The following is a 22,461-nucleotide window of genomic DNA, read 5'->3' as shown; positions in this document are numbered from 1 at the left end:
GGGAAGAAGTAAAGCTTACTCTCATCACATTTGACTCAAGGAAAGAATAACATGCACACTCAATTTGGTATGAAAGCCTATCTTACACCACAGGAAAGAAGGGGAGAAGGGGATAAGCAGGCTGGGGGGATGATGGAAGGGAGGGCAAATGGAAGGAGGGAACAATTAGAAGTAAACACTCTTGAGGAGGGACAAAGTCAAAAGAGAGAATAGAAGAAATGGGGTCCAGGATAGGATGGAGGGAAATATAGTTAGTCTTACACAACATGACTATTATGGAAGTCATTTGCAAAACTACACATATATAGCCAATATTGAATTGCTTGCCTTCTCAGTGGGGATGGGTGGGGAGGGAGGAAGGAAGAGAAGTTGGAACTCAAATGTTTAGGAACAAATGTTGAGAATTGTTTTTGCATAAAACTGGGAAATAAGAAATACAAGTAATGGGGGTATAGAAATTTATCTTGCCCTACAGGACAAAAGAGAAGATGGGGATAAGGAAAGAGAGGGCAGATTGGTGGAAGGGGTAAACAGAATGCTTAGCATTTTGGAGTGGGGGGAGGGGAGAGATGGGGAGAAAATTTGGAACTTAAAATTTTGTGGAAATGAATGTTGAAAACTTAAAATAAATAAATAATTTTTTAAAAATTTAAGAAAACTATGTTAACAGTTTCACTGATCTACCAGGTTAATAACCCTCTGAGAAAGGAAATAAGGTTAATTTGGCATGATCTGTTCTTGATGAAGGCATATAGGATCTTTGCAGTCACTTCCTTCTCTAGGTGATCACAAGCCACCACCTTAATAACACAGTTTAGAATGGAAGTCAAGCTACAGTTTTGACTATAGTTTCATATATGAAAGATTTTCTGTTGTCATTACTATACTATGTGTTGATGTCTTACTTTATCTATTCCTCACTATCTATTTGTATTTCTCCTTTTCTTTGTCACTCTTCAATCCCATACCTTATTTCTCTAGTCATACTCTCTTTCCCTCCTTTTGCCCTCTATCATTCTTACTTGGTCAGAACAGAGGACTCAAATATATTTTGTTCTATTTTCACTTGTTTCCTGTTCCTAGTGTATCTTTAACAGATGGAACATTTTACACTTCTCTCAAAATAATAATATCAACCATAATTCAAGTTGCTTTATATTTATATGCACCTTGAGTGATTTTTTTTTCCTGTGGCTCAGTAGGAAGAAAGGAAAGGAAAAAATTCCCTGTCACTTTTCTAAATATATCCATAAACATCATAAGACTAATTCTTATTTGCAATTAATATTTCTGGCATATAGATTTCATGTATGATTGATTGGAAAAGTAAATCTGTTATCAGAAGAGAAAGTAGGGCCAGTGACAATAGCAAAATGAAGAAAAATGAATAGCACAAGAACAAGTACAAGAAGCCAACAAAATGTGAAAGAAACCTAGGGGAAACTGGACAGATATTCTATGGAAAAGAAAACTGGTAAAAATCTGCACAGAATAATAAGGCATGAATGGATTGTGATTTTCACCAACGGAAGGAATGTCAATACTGACGAGATCACCTTTCCACTGAAGTTAACTTGAAGTACAGAAGGATCTTCCTTTAGATAACAGCAATATTTAAAAGGTTTTCAGATAAGTCAAATTATTTAAATTGAATCCTATTTTAAATGAACTTAAGGAGTTGGCTATTTGAAGAAGTATTATAACCCCTAAATGTATGGGTTTTTTTTTTCTTGATCAAACTTTTTCATTCCAATGAATGACTCAATCACCAAGCATTTATTAATCATCTTTAGAATTTACTGACTACTTGAATTTAGCCAACTTTCAATATATTTTGAGTAACTGAAACAGTCTTCTAGTTTATCCCAATTGTGTTCCATTTAGAGCCTTGAGATTAAGACGTACAATTTCTTTATTAAAAACATAGTCAATAATGCCCAGGTCATCATACTTCACATCAGATAATGCTGAATTATTTAATTAATCAATTAACTAACATTTATCCAGTACCTCCTGGGTCTCCAGCACTGTACTGGGTACTAGGGATACAAACAAAACATGACATACTCCATGCCTTACAGGAGCTAACAATACATTCAGGGACACAATATGAACACATATAAATATATACAGCACATATACAAAATAAACACAATAGAATTTGAGGGGGGGCACTAGTAGCTAAGGAAAATCAAGAAAGGGCTCAAAAAATCTTCACATTTCTTTGGTGGTTATCATTTCCAAGATATATAAGGATCAGATTGAAATTTATGGTAAGAGTCATCCCTGTCCTAAGAGTTAAGGGATATGAACAGGTAGTTTTTAAAAGAAGAAATCTAAGATATCAATTAGCCACATGAAAATATTCTCCAAATCACTAAAAAGTAGAAAAATGCATATTAAAGCAACTCTGAGGTTCTTTGTCATGCCTGTCATATTGGCAAAGCTGAACAAAAAGAAATGACAAATTTTGGTGGGCTGGGGGCAAAAAGGCTGATTAATACACTGATGACAGGGCTACAAATTGGAGAACAATTTGGAACTGCACAAAAAGTTACTAAACTGTGCATATCCTTTGACCTTTCAATACCGCTATTAAGACCTATTCCCCAAAGAGATCAAAGAAGCAAGGAAAAGATCCACATGTACAAAAAATATAGAGTAGCTCTTTTTGTAATGACAAAAAACTGGAAACTAAGGGGGTGTCCATCAATTGGGCAAGGGCTGAACAAACTATGGTACATAAATATAATGGAATACTATTATGCCTTAGCAAATGATGAAAAGAGATTATTTCAGAAAAACCCAGGGAGATTTCTATGAATTGATGATAAGTAAAGTGAGCAGAAGCAAAAGAACAATTTATACAAAACCAACAACATCGTGAAGACAACTTTGAAAGACTTAGGACTTCTAGTCAATGTCAACCTTGATTCCAGAGGTCCCATAATGAAGTAGGCTACCCACCTCCTAATAGAGAGGTGGTGGACTCAGGGTGCAGAATAAGATTTTTGTTTGAGCATTTTGTTCTTTTTTTTTTTTTTAATTGGGACTGGGGCTAGTGGAAGGGAAATACATTAATGCTTACATTTGAAAAAAGTAAAATAAAAAGCTTTTATTAAAAAGTGACTTCTCTATGCAAAGAACTGTCTTAAGCAATGGAACCATAAACAGAAAAGTAAAACTGTATCTTGTTCTGCCCCCACAACTATCACTTCATTTTCTAGATAATACAGTTAAGTTTATAAAATTGCCAGTATAAAAGGGTAATAGAAGGAAATAAGATTGCAAAAAGGACCCTGTAAGTCACACAGGAACCATCCCAAAGATCAAAGTGTAACTTATAAACTGTATCATAAAGTAACCAAAATTCACACCCTGGTACTGAATCAGTGGAAGCCATCTTGGTGCCTCTGCCAGTATATGTAAATCTCAGATAAGTTCCAGACATCTGCAGTAAAACCAGCACAACATCAAAAGTTCCTGATAATTCTGAGATGATGTGAACATGTTAACTTTCAAGTTTTACTGACAACTTTGAGATGAATTGGTTATGTTAATTAACTAACCCCAAGGCAGCACAGATAATAGTCTGTTCCCCAAAAAACCCTATTGAAATGAGACCTCAACCGTGTGCCCTTCCCCCCCAGCACTCTTCCATCTCTCTCACGTCTATGGTGGTGAGTGCCCCAACTCTAATCTACAATTCTGTTACTCTCTACCCCTCCCTCATCATCTTCCACATCACTGCCTATCCCATCACCTGTCCCCAGGACATCTACCTCTGTACCCCTTTCACCACTTGTATTTTCTGTGCTGTTAACCCCCACACCCTCTGTGCTTATTAAAGTACGATTGCTGACCAGTTGAGTCTCACTAGCTGTAGCCTTTCCTGGAGAATACCCAAAGAACAAGGCGTTCCTGCCTCCTTTCTGTAATTCCACAAATTATCAATTCAGTAAGACAGTCTCTTCTCTGAAGGAGCTCACACGAAGAGGGGGGACAACACACATAGGAGGTTTCAGCTACACATGCAAAATGACCCACTAGATCTTAGTATAGCAAAGCAAGTATAATAAAACCATATCCAGTTCTGATTTTGAGCCATGTGACAGTGTCAAGGACTTAAGAGCATGAGAACTTTCTTTTCTGAGTTGTCAGTACCTGCGGCTGCTGAGAAATCAGGGAGGAACTGTAGAACTCAAGGGGGCAGTTGCCAGGGCCAAGTCTCTAGAAGTGTCACTTCCCCACAAAATGATAAGGCAGAAGGTCGGAAGCAGGGCTATTTTGGAAGTTTATGGGCTTACCTAACTACTGATTGACGGTTGGTAACCGATGCTAGTAATATTGAAAATGATGGGCCCCTTCTCCACAGTTTCTTTTCCCTAGATCATAGCTGAGAGGGCATAGGGGTTTGATAAAAGGGTTCCATGGAAGTTGGGCTGGTTGCCTAAGGTGAGGAGAGTGCTGCTATTACTGGGGCTTTTAGGCATAGGATCCCCGACTATCGTCACCAGTGTCTAAAGAGAGGTGGTAGTTTAGGCGATGTGGCACATGCAGTCTCTGGTCTTTCCCTTGGGCTACCAGACAGAGAGACAGAGAAGGTAGGGGGAGGAGAGGAAGTCAGAGGAGTAAAGGAACAGTAAAATGGTAAGTGAAAAATCAGAAAGAAAATAGTTACAATGATTAAAGTAATTTAAATGGGAAGAATAAAAAATATCTAAACTGAATTATAATGACCCAGCTTAGTCGGAAAGAAGCATTAAAATGCTTCTCTCTTCTTTGTAAAAGTGGGAGGACCATGGATGCATTGCAGATACTATTGAATTTGAATGATGTGTCCCTTAGTTTTGCTAAACTGCCTTTCTTCCCTCTCCCCTTTTTTAAAAATTTCTATTTTTTTAAATTATAAGACATGCCTCGGATTAGGAGAGGAATGTGTACTTTATAATTATTAATTTTTAAAATAGTCACTTATCAGAATTTGGGCAAAATATAAAATAAGACTGTAATATGTTACTTCAACATAACATTTTGCTCTCTAAAAAAGAATTTTTCTTTCAGGTGGGTGGAAGGAGGTTAGAGGTTATTATCTTGATTTGATTTTACCTTACCCAAATAAACTCACAGTTCAATGAACCATATTAGTGGATATATGTTATATTATACAATATGGTTCAACTGTGATGAGGATATTAAAGTGGCCACCCTCATTAATACTGTGGCTTTAATCTCTAATTATTCTCTTACTTTTTCTAGTCACATCCTATTTTTAAATTTTAACTGCCAGTAAGTGAATTAGATATATTAAAACCATCAAGTTTGTAATTTATGTCTTGGAGGGTTTTATATGAAAATACATGAAAGGAGTTTTAATATTTCTGATTCTTCAGCTTAATACTAAGAGGTTTTGTGGGTAAGCTGTGGGTCAAATAATCCTATTCATGCATTTTTTATTGGCTAATTACAGAGTCATTACATCAGTTCTACAAAAGTCCTCTAGATAGTGTTACATCCTCTATACAAGGAGACAAAAAGGAGAAATACTTGTAGTCAGTGCCTTCCTGACACATTTAATTCAATGAGAATGGATTATTTTCTCTCAGCAGATATACTCTCTTGTATTTAAAATATATGGACAAGTATGTGATCAGATAGTTTTTGTTTGGAGAACACTCAAGGCTAGGGAAGCCACAGTTCCTGTTGCCTGAATTATGGTACCTCATCACCAGCTGACTATAGGACACTGCCAACTAGATATCCCAAGGACAGCTCAAACTCAACATGTCCAAAACAGAATCCATTATGTTTCCCTCCAAAACCCTCTATTTTTCCTAACTTTCCTATTTGTCAAAGGCAACACCATTCTTTCAGTCACCTACCTTTGCAAATTCAACATCTTCCTCAATTTTTCACTTTCTGGTCCAGTCAAGTCTTTTCTCCTTCTCATCTTAACCTTCTTCTCTCTTATCTTAACCCTTCCTAAACCTCATTTCCTACATCTCTCTTTTCCACCCCTTTCTCTTTCACTTTCACAAAAAAATACATGAAGTAGGTTTAAATATTTCTGATTCTTCAGTTTAATACTAAGAGGTTTTTGTGGGCAGACTGTGGGTCAAATAATCTTATTCATTCATTTTGTATTGGCTAATCACAGTCATTACATCAGCTCTACAAAAGTTTCACAGTTAACAGCCTCATTCAGGCATTCATCATGTGCCATCTGAATTATTGCAACCGCCTCCTCATTGGTCTCACTGCCCCAAATCTCCTTCTGTTTCATCCTGAACTAAATGCTAAAATGATATTTCTAAAGCACAGATATGATTGTGTGGCTTTAGCTACTCAAAAAGCTCTAGATGAAAATATAAAATCCTTGGTTTGGAATTTAAAGTCCTTCCCAATCTGGTTCCAGCCTACTTTCCCAAACTTCATGCATACCACTCCACTATGATAGGGTTCAGACTCTGGGAACTTTCCTTGAATTCTCCTTTAATCTCCCCACTTAACCAGGCCTATCTTACTCAAATCTGTTACCTCTGGACTGCCCCACCTGCTTCCCACACAAACCCTCCGTTGTCAGATATCTCCTGATTGCCTTCAGCTGTTTCCAACCCTTGACCATTCATTCCCTCCTTGGATTTCTCCTCAAGACCCTCCCTAAACCCCTCCTTACATCACTGTAGACTACCAGACACCCCCAGATCATTCTTATTGTCTTTTCTGTATTTAAGTTCCATCTTGCCTCCATGAAGGCACTCAGGTGGGATCCAGCACAGACTCTGTCTAGCTGGGATCCTATCTGACCCGCTTTACACAAATGCTTAGGCTCCTTAAGAGCCAACCCAAGATGGCGAATCTTTAATAAACTTTGTCTTTCTTTGGCTTTAAGAAGGCTTGAGTGGAATTCATTTGAGCAGGACCCAGCACGTCGGTATTTTGGGGTCTCCAGCACCCCTAAACCTCATCACACTCCACATACTCCATGTTCCAGGCAAACTCGTCTAAGCATTGCTCTTCTTCACATGTGACATCTAGTCTTCCATCTCAGCGTTTTATATAGCCTATATCCCTTGTTCCTGGACTGTACTTTCTCCACTTCATCTTTTAGAATCTCAAGCTTCCTTCAGAACTCAGAGTAAGCATCTTCCACATGAGGTCTTGGTTGAGTTTCTCTGTTGCCAGCACCTCTCCTGCAACTACTTACTGTATTATCTTCATACATATTTTGATTTACATGTGTGTTACTTATTTTCCCCAGAATATAACCTTCCTTACAGACCATTTCATTTTTGTCTTTGTATTCTCGGCTCCTAACACAATGCCTGTGCAGAATTGTTTATTAATATATGTTTGGTGATTGATTGATTCCTTAAAACTCCCAGGGAGTTCATATTCTTATAAGGAAAAAAACATAAGAGTAACTAAGTGGTACAGTAGATAGAGCTCTAAACTTGGAATCGGTTCAAATCTGGTCTCAGAAACTTCTAGCAGGTCACTTAACCACTGTCTGCCTCAGTTTCCTCAACTGTAAAACAGAGATAATAAGAGCACCTATCTCACAAGACTGTTGTGAAGAAATGAGATATTTGTAAAGTGCATTGCGAATCTTAAGGCACTACAGGAATCCTAGATATAATTTTATATGAATTAAATGTTCTTTATCTACCATGCATATGAAAATGCTTATTTCACTTGATGTTTAAGTGCAGTTTTTTTTAAAGGAATAAGGATTTTTAAATTTTCCATAGAAAAAAGATATATGTGAAAAGCAGTTTGATTATGAATACGAAACCACTTTCAGAATAATAAAAGCAAAGGGTTCAGAAGTTATACAAGTCTTATTTTAGTCATATTAGATTAGGTCCTGATTATTGTGAATAAAGAATCTCCTGAAATGGTCAGATTATTTGAATTCACATTGTAAATTCTCAGTGGACTGAAACCAATGACCATATTTTTATAATAACTTCAAATAATGCAAATTTGAATACTGCAAATGCCTAGTTTTGTCCCATACTTCACATGCTTCAGATCATCTTTATCTCAAAAGAATGATACTGTACCTTCATCCTTCCTCTAAACTTGTATGTATTTATGTTCTAGAGCCCTAGCCTATTATTTTGGGAGCAGAGCACTATCTGGTGCGGGCCATGCAGGCACAGATGGGGCCTGAGCAGGTCTTGGGGGGGACTGAATCTTTGGCACCTGTGATGGTTTCCAGATTTCTTGACCCTCAAATACTGAGGACAAATTGGAAGGTCAGTAGAAAAAACCTGTCAGACCTGTGTAAGAGAGTAGAGTGGGTCAGCCCCAGCCCCAGGATGGCAAAATAGCAGCAACAGCAGCCCTTTCTGGAGCTCTGGGCCCACAGATTGTGGGGGTATGGAGCACCTTACAGTGCACCTCCCAAGCCCCACTGGAAGTAGAGAACTATCTTGACAAAGAGCTCAAAAGTCAAGTAATTGGCTAGGGAAAGGAGCAAAAACAGGAAAAAAATCAGACTATACAATCTTACTTTGGTGACAAGGAAGATCAAAACATACAACCAGAAGACAATAAAGTCAAAGCTCCTATATCAAAAGCCTCCAAGAAAAATATGAATTGATCTTAGGCCAAGGAAGAGCTCAAAAAAGATTTTGAAAATCAAGTAGGAGAAGTAGAGGAAAAATTGGGAAGAGAAATGAGAGTGATGCAAGAAAATCATGAAAAACAAGTCAACTGCTTGCTAAAGGGGACCCAAAAAATGCTGAAGAAAATAACACCTTAAAAAATAGACTAACTCAAATGGCAAAAGAGAATCCAAAAGACCAACGTGGGGAAGAATGCCTTAAAAAGGAGAATTGGCTGTATGGAAAAGGAGTTCCAAAAGCTCACTGAAGAAAATAATTCCTTAAAAATTAGAATGGAACAGATGAAAGCCAATAACTTTATGAAAAATCAAGAAATTATAAAACAAAACCAAAAGAATGAAAAAAAATGGAAGACAATGTGAAACATCTCATTGGAAAAAATGACCTAGAAAATTGATCCAAGAGACAATTTAAAAATTACTGGACTACCTAAAAGCCATGATCCAAAAAAGAGCCTGGATATCATTTTCCAATAAATTCTAGAACCAGAGGGCAAAAAAAAAATATTGAAAGAATCACTAATTGCCTCCTGAAAGAAATCCCTAAAGGAAAACTCTTAGGATATAGTCAAATTCCAGAGCTCCCAGGTCGAGGAGAAAATATTGCAAGCAGTCAGAAAGAAACAATTCAAGTATTGTGGAAACACAATCAGGATAATACAAGATCTAGCAGCCTCTACATTAAGGGATAGAAGCGCTCGCAATATGATGTTCCAGAGGTCAAAGGAGCTAGGATTAAAAGAATCACCTACCCAGCAAAACTAAGTATAATAATTCAGGGGAGAAAATGGTCATTCAATGAAACAGAGGACTTTCAAGCATTCTTGATGAAAAGATCAGACCTGAAGAGAAAAATCTGACTTTCAAATACAAGAATCAAGACAAGCATAAAAAGTAAACAGGAAAGAGAAATCACAAGGGACTTAGTAAAGTTAAACTGTTTACATTCCTACATGGAAAGATAATATTTGCAACTCTTATGACTTTTCTCAGTATTAGGTAGCTGGGGGGATTATATTATATAGACAGGGTATAGGATGAGTTGCATATAAAGGGATGGTATCTAAAAAATATTACATTAAGGGGTGAGAGAGGAATATATTGGGAGAAGGAGAAAGGGAAAATTAGAATGGCGTAAATTACCTCTCACATAAAAGAGGCAAGAAAAAGCTTTTTCAATGGAGGGGAAGAGGAGGGAGATGAGAAGGAAAGAATGAACCTTACTTTCACTGGATTTGGCTTAAGGAGGGAATAACATGCACACTCAATTTAGTATGAAAATCTATCTTATATTGCTGAAAAGTAGGGGCAAGGGGATAAGCAGGGGAGATGATAGAAGAAAGGGCAAATGGGAGGAGGGGGTAATCAGAAGTAAACACTTGAGGAGGGACAAGGTCAAAAGAGAATAGAATAAACGGGGGACAGGATAGGATGGAGGAAAATACAGTTAGTCTTTCACAACATGAGTGTTAAGGAAGTGTTTTGCATGACTACATATGTATAACCTACATCGAATTGCTTGCCATGTCAAGGAGGGTTGGTGGGCAGGGATGAAGGGAAAGAAGTCAGAACTCAAAGTTTTAAAAATGAAGTTTTAACAATCGCTTTTACATTCAACTGGAAAGTAAGGCATACAGGCAATAGGGTATAGACATCTATCTTGCCCAACAAGAAAATAGAGGGAAAGGGTATAAGAGAAGGGAGGGGTGTGATAGAAGGGAGGGCAGATTGGGAGAAGGGTTAATCAGAATGTATGCTGTCTTGGGGTGGGCAGAGGGGAGAGACGGGGAGAAAATGTGGAACTCAAAATCTTGTGGAAGTGAACGTTGAAAACTAAAAGTAAATAAATTAATTTTAAAAGTTAAAAGAATAAAACATTTTTGCCTTATATCCCACAATAGATGCCTTTCCATTTATTTTACACATACATGTAAATGTTCTTCAGTTTGACGGGACAGGTCTAACATGCCATCTAATGAATATAAACCTTTAGTCATGATATTCTCTTCAAGGGAAATGAAAAAAGTTCTCTTGTAAAAACACTAGGTTTGAGCTCAAAAATTCTAATTTACGTCCCAGCTGTGATACCTAATATAGGTAAGACTTTGGTCAAGTCAGTTTAATTCTGAATCTATGTCCTCATCTTTTAAAATGAGAACAAGATTTATATTATTTACTACACCATACTTCTGCATTGTCTCTCCCAGTCCTTCATATCAACGTCTTCCCTCTGATATTATCTCCAATTTATTCCGTATATATCTTGGTTTGGACTTAGTTGTTTGCATTTTGTTTCCTCCATTAGCTCCTTGAGGGCAGGCAATGAGTTTTGCTTTGTTTCGCCTTTTTTTGTATCCCTAGAGTTTAGCACAATGTCTATTATATAATAGGTGCTTCAAAAAAGCTTTTATACTTGAATTCCCCAAGACCTATAATAAAATGGGCTACTCCTATGATAGCCAGCAAACTAAAGAATCCTCTGGGTAGGTTCCAACTGCTACCTTTCTCAGACAATTTTCTTTCACTGCCCGGGGTATTTAAAAAAAAAAAATAAGAAATGGATATTTCCTTCAAAAGGAGATTCATGGGCTTTATATTCTTTGGAAGTATCCCTCCCCCAATCAGAGGTATTGTTATACAATACACTCTCACACCTCCAACTCTGAAGCAGGTAGATGGTAGAGTTGATAGAACACTGAAGACCTGAGTTCAAATCCAGCCTCAGACTTTTACTAGCTATGTAATCTTGCAAGTCACTTAACTTCTGCTTGTCTACATTTCTTCAACTGTAAAAGAGGGGTAATAACAGAACTTACCTCCCAGATTTGTGAGGACCAACTGAGATAACATTAGTACAGACAGCACTTTGCACAGTGCCTGGCACATAGTAGGCACTTAACCAATTCTTATTTCCTTCCCTCTTTAGGAGTGGTATTACTGAGGGGCTGGAAAAGAAGGTAATATTTATCTTCTAGTTCAACTCACTTCCATCCCTACACCCAAGTGGAAATCTTAGTTCCCTATGTCTTCGAAGAAACAGGATTCTGTTTTCTAAGTATTTCAAGGGTTACCCTTTTAGCCTCATATTAAAACTATTTTCTTCTCAGTCCCCAAAACCCTTGACTCAGTCAGCTGTCGATGAGCTTTGCCCACAGAATTTCCCTTTCTCATTTCCCCAGTGTTGAAATCCTACTTCTGTCCTTGACCCCTAGGTTAATCCCATTGCAACACCATGCTTAAGCAGGGCAGATTCATGTCCCAGACATTTCCCATATTTCCTGCTCCTACCCCTTTACGTTGCCTCATAATCCAAAGTTATCTGTGTTGTATCATTCTCATAGGGTCACTTCTGATCTCTCCTAAGTGACAATGGGTAGCAGGAATCATTCTCCTAGATGACAGATTAGAATGGATTTATGATACTCCTCTCAGGTAATATATAATTCATTCTTTGGGTAAAATGATTTTTATTAAGTGGGCCTGTACACACTGTATGGGTGGGTAGCTGGCTAGACTGATATTTCTATTCCTGGTGAGAGCTAATAGAATATAGCAAAATATCTCATTGCAACTTTACTACGAGCTTGAATCCCCAGGTGGTACTTGAATTCACTGCAAAAATTATTTTCTGCTTAAGTAAAAATCAACAGGACATTAAACCATTATAACATCTTTGGAGATATACTTCAAAAATTCTGCCTGGCTCAGCACTACTTAGGTAATCTTTAACTCAAATTGCAGGAAATATTTGAAATGCCATTCTAACAATTTCCAACAGAGAATATTAAAGAAGAATTAAGTTTCAAATACCTGGAGCCGAATGTTAGCTAATGACACCCTGGGCATTTTAAAGCTCAAAGGATTAAAGGACATTATAGTATATTATTGAGTCTGTCTTTAATTTGATCAGCAACCTTTTTTTTTAATTGGTATGCTTCTAGAGAAAAACATTCATAAGTATTTTCTTACAGTACAGTACAACTAAATTTAAAGTTCCTCATGTAACACTTGCAATAATCCAATTCTCCATATCATTAAATATTTTACTGTGTTTTTATTGTAATTAAAACTTTTCCATGTAGGTTTTTAGGGAAGTTTCCATTCGGTTACAAACTGAGCAGCATGTTCAGAAACATCTGTGCTTTGCTGACTTCATTAAAATTATATTATCATGTTAGATTATAAATTACAAAATGACTTTCACTTGAACAAGGTGAAATCCAATGAAACAAATAGCACTGGCCAAACATACAAACTCATTCTTTCCTCATCTAAAATGAAAGATTACACTGAGAATGATAAGTAAAGCAATTTGATCCACATTAGGAAAGTGATAACACTATGAATCTCTTAAAGCACTGAAAAAGGAATTCTTAAGAAGAGATTAGATAAAGATATGTTCTACTGGCTTAACAAATGGCTTTACAATAATACAGATAGGATTCTGAGAATGAATAATCTCAATTCCTATCATTAGTGCTCTCCCAGATTCATAGTTTCTTCTGTTTAGTATTAGACCTTTAAAGCTAATATTGCAGTTGGCTAAATAAAAAAACAAAACAAAACAAAACAAAACTCTGTGCCTAAACTAGAATTGAATGCATTTACTCAATCCTGGCATTTTGTGTCATCCAGAACAACCCATGACCCAGACTTCACTGTGTTGCCCGCCCATCCCTTCTTGATGGGTTATTTAATGTTTTGTTCTGTGAACAAAGATAACAGGGTATGTATATATGTACACATACACACACATACGTATATGTACACATGTACGTGTACACATATTACATATGTATGTACATATACACATGCATATGGAGACACAGAGAGAACATAAAAAATGTTCTCTGTTTTTTAGCAGTAAACTTTACACTACAATCTCTAGGACTATATTGTAGCTAAGAGTAGAATTTCCCATACAAAACAAAATACACATATGCACTAGAAAAGGTTACTTTTCAGTAATTCACATCTAATTATTACTTATCATATTAAGATAAATTGCCTTTAAGTCAATGATATTCACATAAAATTGGTGTGCACACTTTAAGGTTTACAAAGCTGTTATACACTCTTTGAGCTTCTATCCATTTGAAGTAATGGATGTCAAGCAAGGGCTATCTAGTGTGACTTGTGGATTCTATTAAAAACTTCTGAGCCAACTCTTGATTTTACAGGCTGAATCAAGCTGATGAAGGAAGAAAGAACATCAATCCTGGTAAGCATCTATTCACTTTTTACTATCTATCACTGGGCCTGGAAAAGTGGGAACTCTGCCCTGGGCCCCATTCAGACATTAGAAGCTTCCTTGCCCCTAAAATCTCCTGCCACCTGAGAAAGATCTATCTACTGTGTTCTGCAATCTGAAAAAAGCAAACAACTCAGTCTTCCTCAATCACTGGGCACCCAGAAACCAAGAATTCATTTCTCAGAGATCAACTAGGACTAAGCTTTTGTAATAACTTTGGGGGGATGTGTTATGCCCAGCCACCTTGAGAAAAGGCAAAGGGAATGGAATTGAGCATGACCTTAGTCACAAACTTGAGGACCAGTTCACTAGGTAGCTTATTGACCCATGGTCATCCTGACCTCCTAAATCTGAAGTTCAGAAAGAAAAGCTGACTCTGCTGACCCAGTAACAGACACTGCATTTTGCCAACAAATGATGCTGGGGGATGAGAGGTCCAAATGAATAGCATTTACCTTTCCCTATGGCCAACTAACCCTTACCCTCTCCTTCCCATGACCTGTGATTCAAAAGCAAGCATGTTACTACTTCCTACTGTCTTAAAGTCCTATACAGTTCACTCTTACTCCTCCAATCCTATTCTCCACTGCCCTACTCTTCCAATGTGCCCTCTAGAAATCCCATTCTCTTATTACAGTCCCCGTTCTCCCAGAATTTTTCCTTTCACACTCCTGACACTCATGAAAACCTGATTCTCTCTAAAATCAGCGCAGGGAATGCCTTTTCTTATATTCTCCAATTATACTAACTGCATCAGGGCAAAAGGCAGTGCCATCACACAACAGAATCTCCTCATTTGAAGTTCACCATCTCTGTCCAAGATAGATCCCTGTTGTTATAATCTATCTAGTAGGATCCATACCACTTTCTCTCCTTAGAGTTCAATACCAAACTCAGTCTTTCTTGCCACACCAAATTCTGCCTTCCCACCTCAAATTCCCTTGCATTTACTTCTCTGTATCCAAGTTGTATCCCATGCAAAATGTAACCTCTTTGAGGACAATATAAAATTCATTTCTGTCTTTGTGTCTGCAGTAAGTCCGAGCCGATTGTAGATGTTGAATGTTTGCTGAATTGAGTTAAACAGAATGATACAGTATTCATTAGAAATGCAAATTTCCACATATGATAAAGAGGCCCAAGAGAGGGAGCTGACTGGTAGTTTACCATTTGTTTCTACTATTGGAAGAATCGTTGCCAAAGTCTAGGGTAACTTCCACTTTAAAGGAAAATCTAAAGTCTTTGGATCACCTTTGATAAAGTACCTATTAAAAAAATTGAGTATTTAATCCGTTTGAAGAGGCTCCTTGTTTCATGTTTGTGAAAACCCTGTTTCAGTCTAAAAGGCATGAAGGCCTGGACTAAAATCCCCACTTGGCCACTTCTTTTCTGTACATCCTAGAAAAGTTACTTTACTTGTCTGGGCCTCAGTTCCCTCATCTGTAAAGGAAGGGGGCTAGACTTGATGATCTCTAAAATTTCTTCTAAATATGTAACAACAGCATATTCTCCTCAGAAGAGTCTTTAAATTATCCATTTATCCTTTTTCCTCCTGATTGACCAATGGATCTTCCCAATTAATTAAATTTTGATTGGTCTACTAACCTCAAGATCTTTCCATTTTTTTGTATGAGTATCAGGTCTTAACTTTTATCTAGTATTTGAGCCTAATAAGGAAAAACATAAAATGTTTTAATATACAAGATTACCATTATTTCTTTCTCCCTCAAGAGTGCGTTATTATAAAGGGAATAGTACATTCAAAAACAGAAGTATTTTATTTGAGAGTACATTTTAAGATTTGTTGTCATTTTGAAATTTACTTATTCAGGTTTATAATTCAATAGATTTTAATAGATCTAATCTTACCAGTGTGATTACTCTTCCTTGGTACAGTCTTTCCCTTCCCTTCTTGAATCTTACTCTAGCAGTCATCTCATCTTTCAAGTATTCTATATCACTTTCTTTCCACCTATTTGCTTATACCCATTCTCAAGTGTCCTGATTTATTTTTTTTAAAAAGCCTTCTCATGAACCTTCTACTTAATTCAGGTCCCTTGCTATTTTTCTTATATACTTCACTGTTAAATTTCACAGAAAAGTGTTGATTCAGATCATGCTTTCTGAAGCTCTGTGGAGAGGTGGTACACTATAGGTATAAAATGAGGTGTAGATTCTCAGACATGAATAACTTTTTGATTTCATTTGCTTGACCCATTCTCCACAACTGCCTTCCATATCACCACAACCACTACCCCTAACTTCCTATTGAAACTCTTCTCCCTAAGGTCTCTGGCGATCTAGTTGATAAATCTAATGTCCCTTTTTCAATCCTGCAACTTGTGCCACTGTGAAGAAAAGCAATTCTGAAGGGTTCTGAACAATGCAATGACTAACCACAATTTCAGAGGACAAATGATGAAGCATGCTACCCATCTCCTGAAAGGTGATGGACATAAGGTGCAGAGTGTGACATACCTCTTTGGGCACGGTCAATGTGGCAATTTGTTTTGCTTTGATTATGCACATTTTTGCAATGGTTTTATTTTCCTTTTTTTTTCCAGTGGGGTGGGGAGGAGAGAGGGAAAAGGATCTAGTGAAATCTGCTCCTGCCCTCCCCCAAAAAGAAAAATGCAAAGAGAAGCACAGAGAAGCAAGGCCAATGTTGAAATTATGTAGTTAAAAAAGAAAAGCGAGCTGTATTTAAGAGAGATTCATAGTTTCATGCATTCATGATTTCTTTCCCCATTTTATTTCATATACGAAAATGTTCGTTTTATTTGGTGTTTAATGTAAAAAAAAAGGCTAACACACAGACACACACATATCTGCCAATAAATCATGATCTTAAACACTAGATTACATACCCTTTAAGGGCAAAGACCATGTATTGTCACACTTCTTTGTATCTCAAAGAGTAGACATGCAAGAGGTATTTCTTCATAATATTACACCACCAATAAACTTTATTTCAGATTACTACACATTTATAGTCATAGATTAGATCACAAATTAAATATGGTATGTATATTTTAAGAATATTTAAAAGGCTTAAATTCTTACATGAAGAACATATTTGATAATTAAAAAGGTAGACAACTGCCACATTTCCAGTACATATAGAATATGAAGAGCTTATATAAACCTTCCTCAGTTTCAACTGCTGCCCACTGTGGTTAAATGACTTTTTGTCCTTCTTACCCTTGTAGACTCTGCCTGAAAGACAGCAATAAGAGCCTGCAGAAAAGGGATAGCAATGGTGGTGAGATGGCTTGAGTTCATACCATGGATGGTTCAGATGAAGGAAGGTGGCATGTTTAAAGGGACAAACAGAAGACATAACTGTCTTCAGGTATATGAAAGGACTGCCATTAGAAAATGCAAGTGGACTTATTCTGCTTCACCCCAGACTTCTTCCACAGGTGCAACTATTTACTAACTTTTTTATTATACTTATTTGTTACATTTCCTAGCCCTCCCCACCCCAACTGTAGTGGAAATGTTCTGCCTCTAGAGCAAGACTATGAATTTTTGCCCCCGTAAAGATAGGTACCTAGTGTTTCCGGTACTTGGGATAGTGACTTGTACATAGTAGTTGCTTAATAAATGTTTTCTAGATTATTTTTTTTAAAGGGGGGGGAGGAGAGGAGGGCAAGAGGGGAGACATAAGGAGGGAGAGAGAGAGGAATAGGGAGCTGAAGCAGAGTGGTGGCCATCTGAGTAAAAAGGGAACTGACACAGGAAATATTATGGAAGAAGAATCAACAAGCTTTGGCAGGGACCTCTGAGCCACAGGATTAACAGTATCATGAATTACACATTTTCCCCAGTGCTCACTAACTCAGATTCCCCAAAAGAGAATCTATAGGTGAATACAGTTGAAAATACAATTGAGAGGACCCTGATAAGGTTATAAATTAACAGGGAAGAATGTTAATCCTTAAAATGCTTACTCAGCAACCCTCCCCTAAAAGTCTCCATACTCCAGCAGAGATGCCCAAACCAAGCCAATAACACACTGTCTTGTGCCTGGAGTCTATGTTGGGATTTTTTCCTGCTTCAGATTTAATCAGTATACCTCACTGTATGCCCAAACCCTATCCCACATCTACTGAAAGACATAGATTATACCCAGGCATATGGCAGGAGTGGAAGGTAAAGCATTCCCTAAGTGATGGAACTTCAAGGCTGCACATTCTATTTAGAACATACTCCTCTAACCTTCTAAAAACTGGTCATTGCTGAGTCATCCCAGGTAGAAAAAGAAAAGGACAGACAAGGGAGGAACTGAGGCAGGGTATCAATATGAGTGTTGCACTAGACCTGATGGAAAGAGGATTGAAACCTATCTAAGGCCATGTTGTCCCCACCACCACTGGTTACTAAGGGCAGAGACCAAGGCCAGTGAAATATAAAGTGTGGGAGGAAACTGAGGTAGCATTGTAGCCTAGCTCTAGGGGTACATCCACGAACAAAAGAACAGTCAGAAAGTAACAGGGGAATATAAGGGATAACAGTTATAATACAAAAAAATCAAGAGAAAAAAATTCAATAAAAACCCAGGACACAAGCAGATAAATCAGCACTGAGGATTGTAAAACTAGAAGGATGAATGCCAAACCTTCAAAGAGGTAACCTAACTCTCCTAACAAATATTACAATGCCTGATAAAACAAAGAATTTCATGAAATTCCATAAGAGCACACAGCAACAAGAAATTCTAAAATGGTTCAAAAGATAAATGAAAAAAGAAAGGAAATAAATTAGGAAAGAATACGTCACATTTCATAGCTGCTTATGAAGAAATAAAAAAACAAATTATCAAAATAGGGGGAAAATTAATCTAATTTAAAGAGTTTCTTTGAAGAAGTTAGAGTTTAACATATTTGAATAGAAAAATACTGAAATGGAAGAAAACCTGGCAGACAAGAAGCAAAGAGCAATAAGTTTAAAAAAAAAAGTACAGGATCTCTATAAAAGCCAAAGCTTTTATATGGCCTCAAACACAAGATGCACAAAGAGAGCCCAAGGATCATAGGCTTCCCAGAAAAACATGACAAATCAAAAAATTTGAACATCGTAATGCAAGAAACAGCACAAGAAAACAAAGCCAATCAAAAGAATCTATAGACTGCCCCCCTAGGAGGGAGGGACTAAGTTTCAACTTCCAAGACTGGTTAAATTGAACAATTCCAATGACAAACATAAATTCTAAAAGTGGACAGTAGAAGGACATTGAAATGTAAAAGGAAGGAAATTTTAGTAACCCAAGATTATTTTATACACATAAAACTGCAGAAGTGAATGGAATACTATTTTCCGAAAATCAAAGAAACTCAAGCTACAGCTCAAAATGACACCCTGCAAAGGTTAGCAGATGAACCAGTGTGTTCAGAACAAGAGAGGTATCCAAGGCATTCCTGAAAAAAATAAAAGAAGTTCATTCCACTTGCAAACACCCCAAATAACAGAACCATAAGATAAATAAGTACAATTACCAAGGAAAGAATAATAAGATAAATTACTTTATGTTTGAAAAGTTTTTTTAAAGGATCATCAAGAGATAAAAAAGACACACTATGATAAAAATATAAATGGAATTTTAAAACAGAGATGAAATTAAGGGGGAAGAGCATAACTGAAGCACCATGGACTAAACTATGACACCTTGACAGGTGAATAAAGGTATTTTGTTGGAATTGCATAAGAGGAAGTTGTGTAGTCAGTCAATAAGCATTTAGTAAGCACCTATACTATGTGACAGGCGCTGTGCTAAGAGCTGAGGCACAAAGAAAGGGAAAAGCTAGTCCCTGATCTCAAGAAACTCAGTCTAATGGAGGAGAGAACATAAAATTATGTTTAAACAAGATATGTACAGTAGTAATTGGATATAATCAACAGAAGGAAGGCATTAGCATTTAAGGGGATCAGGAAAGGCTTCTAGAAGACAAGATTTTTAGTTATGACTTGAAGGAAACCAGGAAGCAGAGAGAAGAGAGAGTATTCCAAGAATGGAAAACAGCTAGTGAAAATGACAGAGTCTAGAGTTGGAATGTGGAATAGCAAGGAGGCTGAAATAATTAGGTCTTAGAATGCTGAGGGGGAAGAAGGGGTTTATAAGGGATAAGAAATACCAGAAAGGTGGAGAGGGTGCAGGTTATGAGAAGCTTTGCATTCCAAATAGAGGATTTTACATTTGATCCTAGAGGTGATGGTGAGGTGAGAGTTCATAGAATATGAAAGATGACATGGTCAAATCTGCACTTTAGGAAGATTAATTTAACAGCTGAGCTACAGATGGACTGGAATACCGAGACACTTGAAGCAGGTCCCTCATCACCAAGTGAGCTGATAAAGGCTTGCACCAGAGTCATAGAAGAGATCAGGGTGTATACAGGGATGGTGGTAAGGTAAAACTGACAGAACCTGGCAACACACTGGATATGGGAAGGGGAAAAATTGAGGGAGGAGTCAAGGATGACTGAGGGTGTAAACTTGGGTGACTGGAATGGTAACTTGGGTGAAGGGGGTGATTTCAACAGGTAATAGGGAAATCTGGAAGGCGGGAGAAAGATAATGAGTTTAGTTTTGGACATGTTGAGTTTAAGATGTTTAAGATTACAAGACATCCAGTTTGAGATATCAATAAACAACTGGAGATTCAAGTCTGGAGGTTAGGAGAGAGGTGAAATCTGAATCAATAGATAAGGGAATCATCAGTATAGAGACAATATTTAAAACCATGCCTGTTAGGTGTGCTTGACAATAGCGCAGAAGGAGAAGAAAAAAGAGCCAAGGACAGAACCCCGGGGAACACTGATTGTTGGTGAGCACAACCTGGATGAAGATCCAGCAAAGGGAATTAAAAAGAAGAGTCAGATAAATAGAAGGAAGATAGAGTAGTAACATGAAAAATTAGATATGGAATATGAAGGAGAAGAGGGTCTCAAAGGCTACAGAGTAAGGAGTCAAGGATGAGCATTCTTAAAGGCTATTAGATTTAGCAATTAAAAGATCTTCAGTAACTTTGGAGGGAGGAGTTTCAGCTGAATGATGAGGCTAAAAACGATTGTAGAGAGCTAAGAGAGGAAAAGAAGTAGAGATATCTATTGTACATAACCTTCTCAAAGAGTTTGATCACAAAAGGAAGAAGAAATGAGGGATAAGTTTGGGGGGGATGGATGGTTCAAGTGGTTTTTCTGAGGATGGGGCAAACATAAGCATGTTAGTAGGCAGTAGGGAAGCAGTCAGTGGAATGGGAGAGACTGAAAATAAGTAAGAGAGTGGAGATAACAGAACGAGCAATCTGTTGGTGAAAACAAGATGGAATGGAATCACTTGGGCATGTGGGCATGTAGAGGGGTATGCACTGGCAAGAACTACCTCCACATGAAAAGGGATGGAGGAGATAGTGGCAGAAGGCATGATGGATGCTATGAGACGAGAATTGGAGAGAAAAGAGATCTCTCTGTGAAAGGCCTCATTTTTTTCAGTGAAATATGGAAGCAAGGTTCTCAATTAGAAGGGTGTGAAGAGGGAGATCCAAGGGAGGTTTGAGAAGGGATGAAAAAATTTGGAAGAGTTGCTATGGATTGTGGGATAGTGAGTTAATTAAGGAATTATAGAAAGATTGCCTTGCAGCAGTGAAAGCAGAGTTGAAGCCACTACCCAGTAGGATGGGGAAAGGGGAAGTAGAGGAATGAGGACTATGGGTGATATACCCTTATCAAGTTCAGATGTGAACCATAAAGAGCTAATGACTCCTAAGAAGGGCTGCAGGAGAACAAGAGAGTTGCCATAAATAAGTGATATAAAGTGGACAAATAAGAGGGGAGGGTCACAGACACATGGAGGGGGGTTCTGCCTTAATCATTTCTTTGTAAGTCTTTATAAAAAAAAGTTGACCAAACTTTTTGCCATTTAAATATAACTTCACAAGTCCCTGAGAGTTTTAATTGATTATTTTCTATTACCTTTTTAACATTACATATTAATGGCGTATGAAGGCAAAAACACAAGGTGGAAATGTGTGTCAAGTAAAATGTCACTAAAAATAACCTAGCTGGTAATAAGGAAAATACCATCAAAATAAAATTAAGTCACTATGTAAGTTAACACTGGATGGGGCAAAAACTTTTAAATCATATGAAAAACAAAATGATCAACATCACATACCAAGCAAACATTTGAGTGCTAAGAAAATGTACAGATACTTATGAGTTTAAAACCCATACTTGTTTAAATATCACTTACAAATATTTCCCATTACGATAAACTCAATCGTTTCACTATCAGTAGGAGAGAAAATAAGTAATTTTCTTTTTCACACAATACAAAAATCAGTGTTAAAGGGGGAGAAATCAGTAGTTATCACTTTGTTTCTTTTCCTGCAGAAATTGGAAAACTAGAAGTTTTACAAATGTTTTAGATGACGTTAGCACTTGGTTCGGTTTTGCCACACTAACATTTTAACTAACATTTCAGAGGACTCCAGTTCTTTTCCAAGAACCTTCACGAAACAAGTTCACAGAGCGCAGCTTTCCTCTTGGACCCTTCTAAATAACTACTTTGTAAGGTT

General features: G+C 37.3%; 1 protein-coding gene across 3 annotated transcripts in view; it reads right to left on the bottom strand.

Annotated features, from left to right (window-relative positions):
- Positions 1 to 22,461, bottom strand: part of WDPCP (WD repeat containing planar cell polarity effector) — a 375,521-nt gene that overhangs the window by 352,366 nt on the left and 694 nt on the right. The window lies entirely within an intron of this gene.

Source organism: Notamacropus eugenii, chromosome 1, assembly GCF_028372415.1.
Source record: "Notamacropus eugenii isolate mMacEug1 chromosome 1, mMacEug1.pri_v2, whole genome shotgun sequence".
Lineage (NCBI taxonomy): Eukaryota > Metazoa > Chordata > Mammalia > Diprotodontia > Macropodidae > Notamacropus > Notamacropus eugenii.
This window is presented reverse-complemented; position numbering and strand designations above follow the sequence as displayed.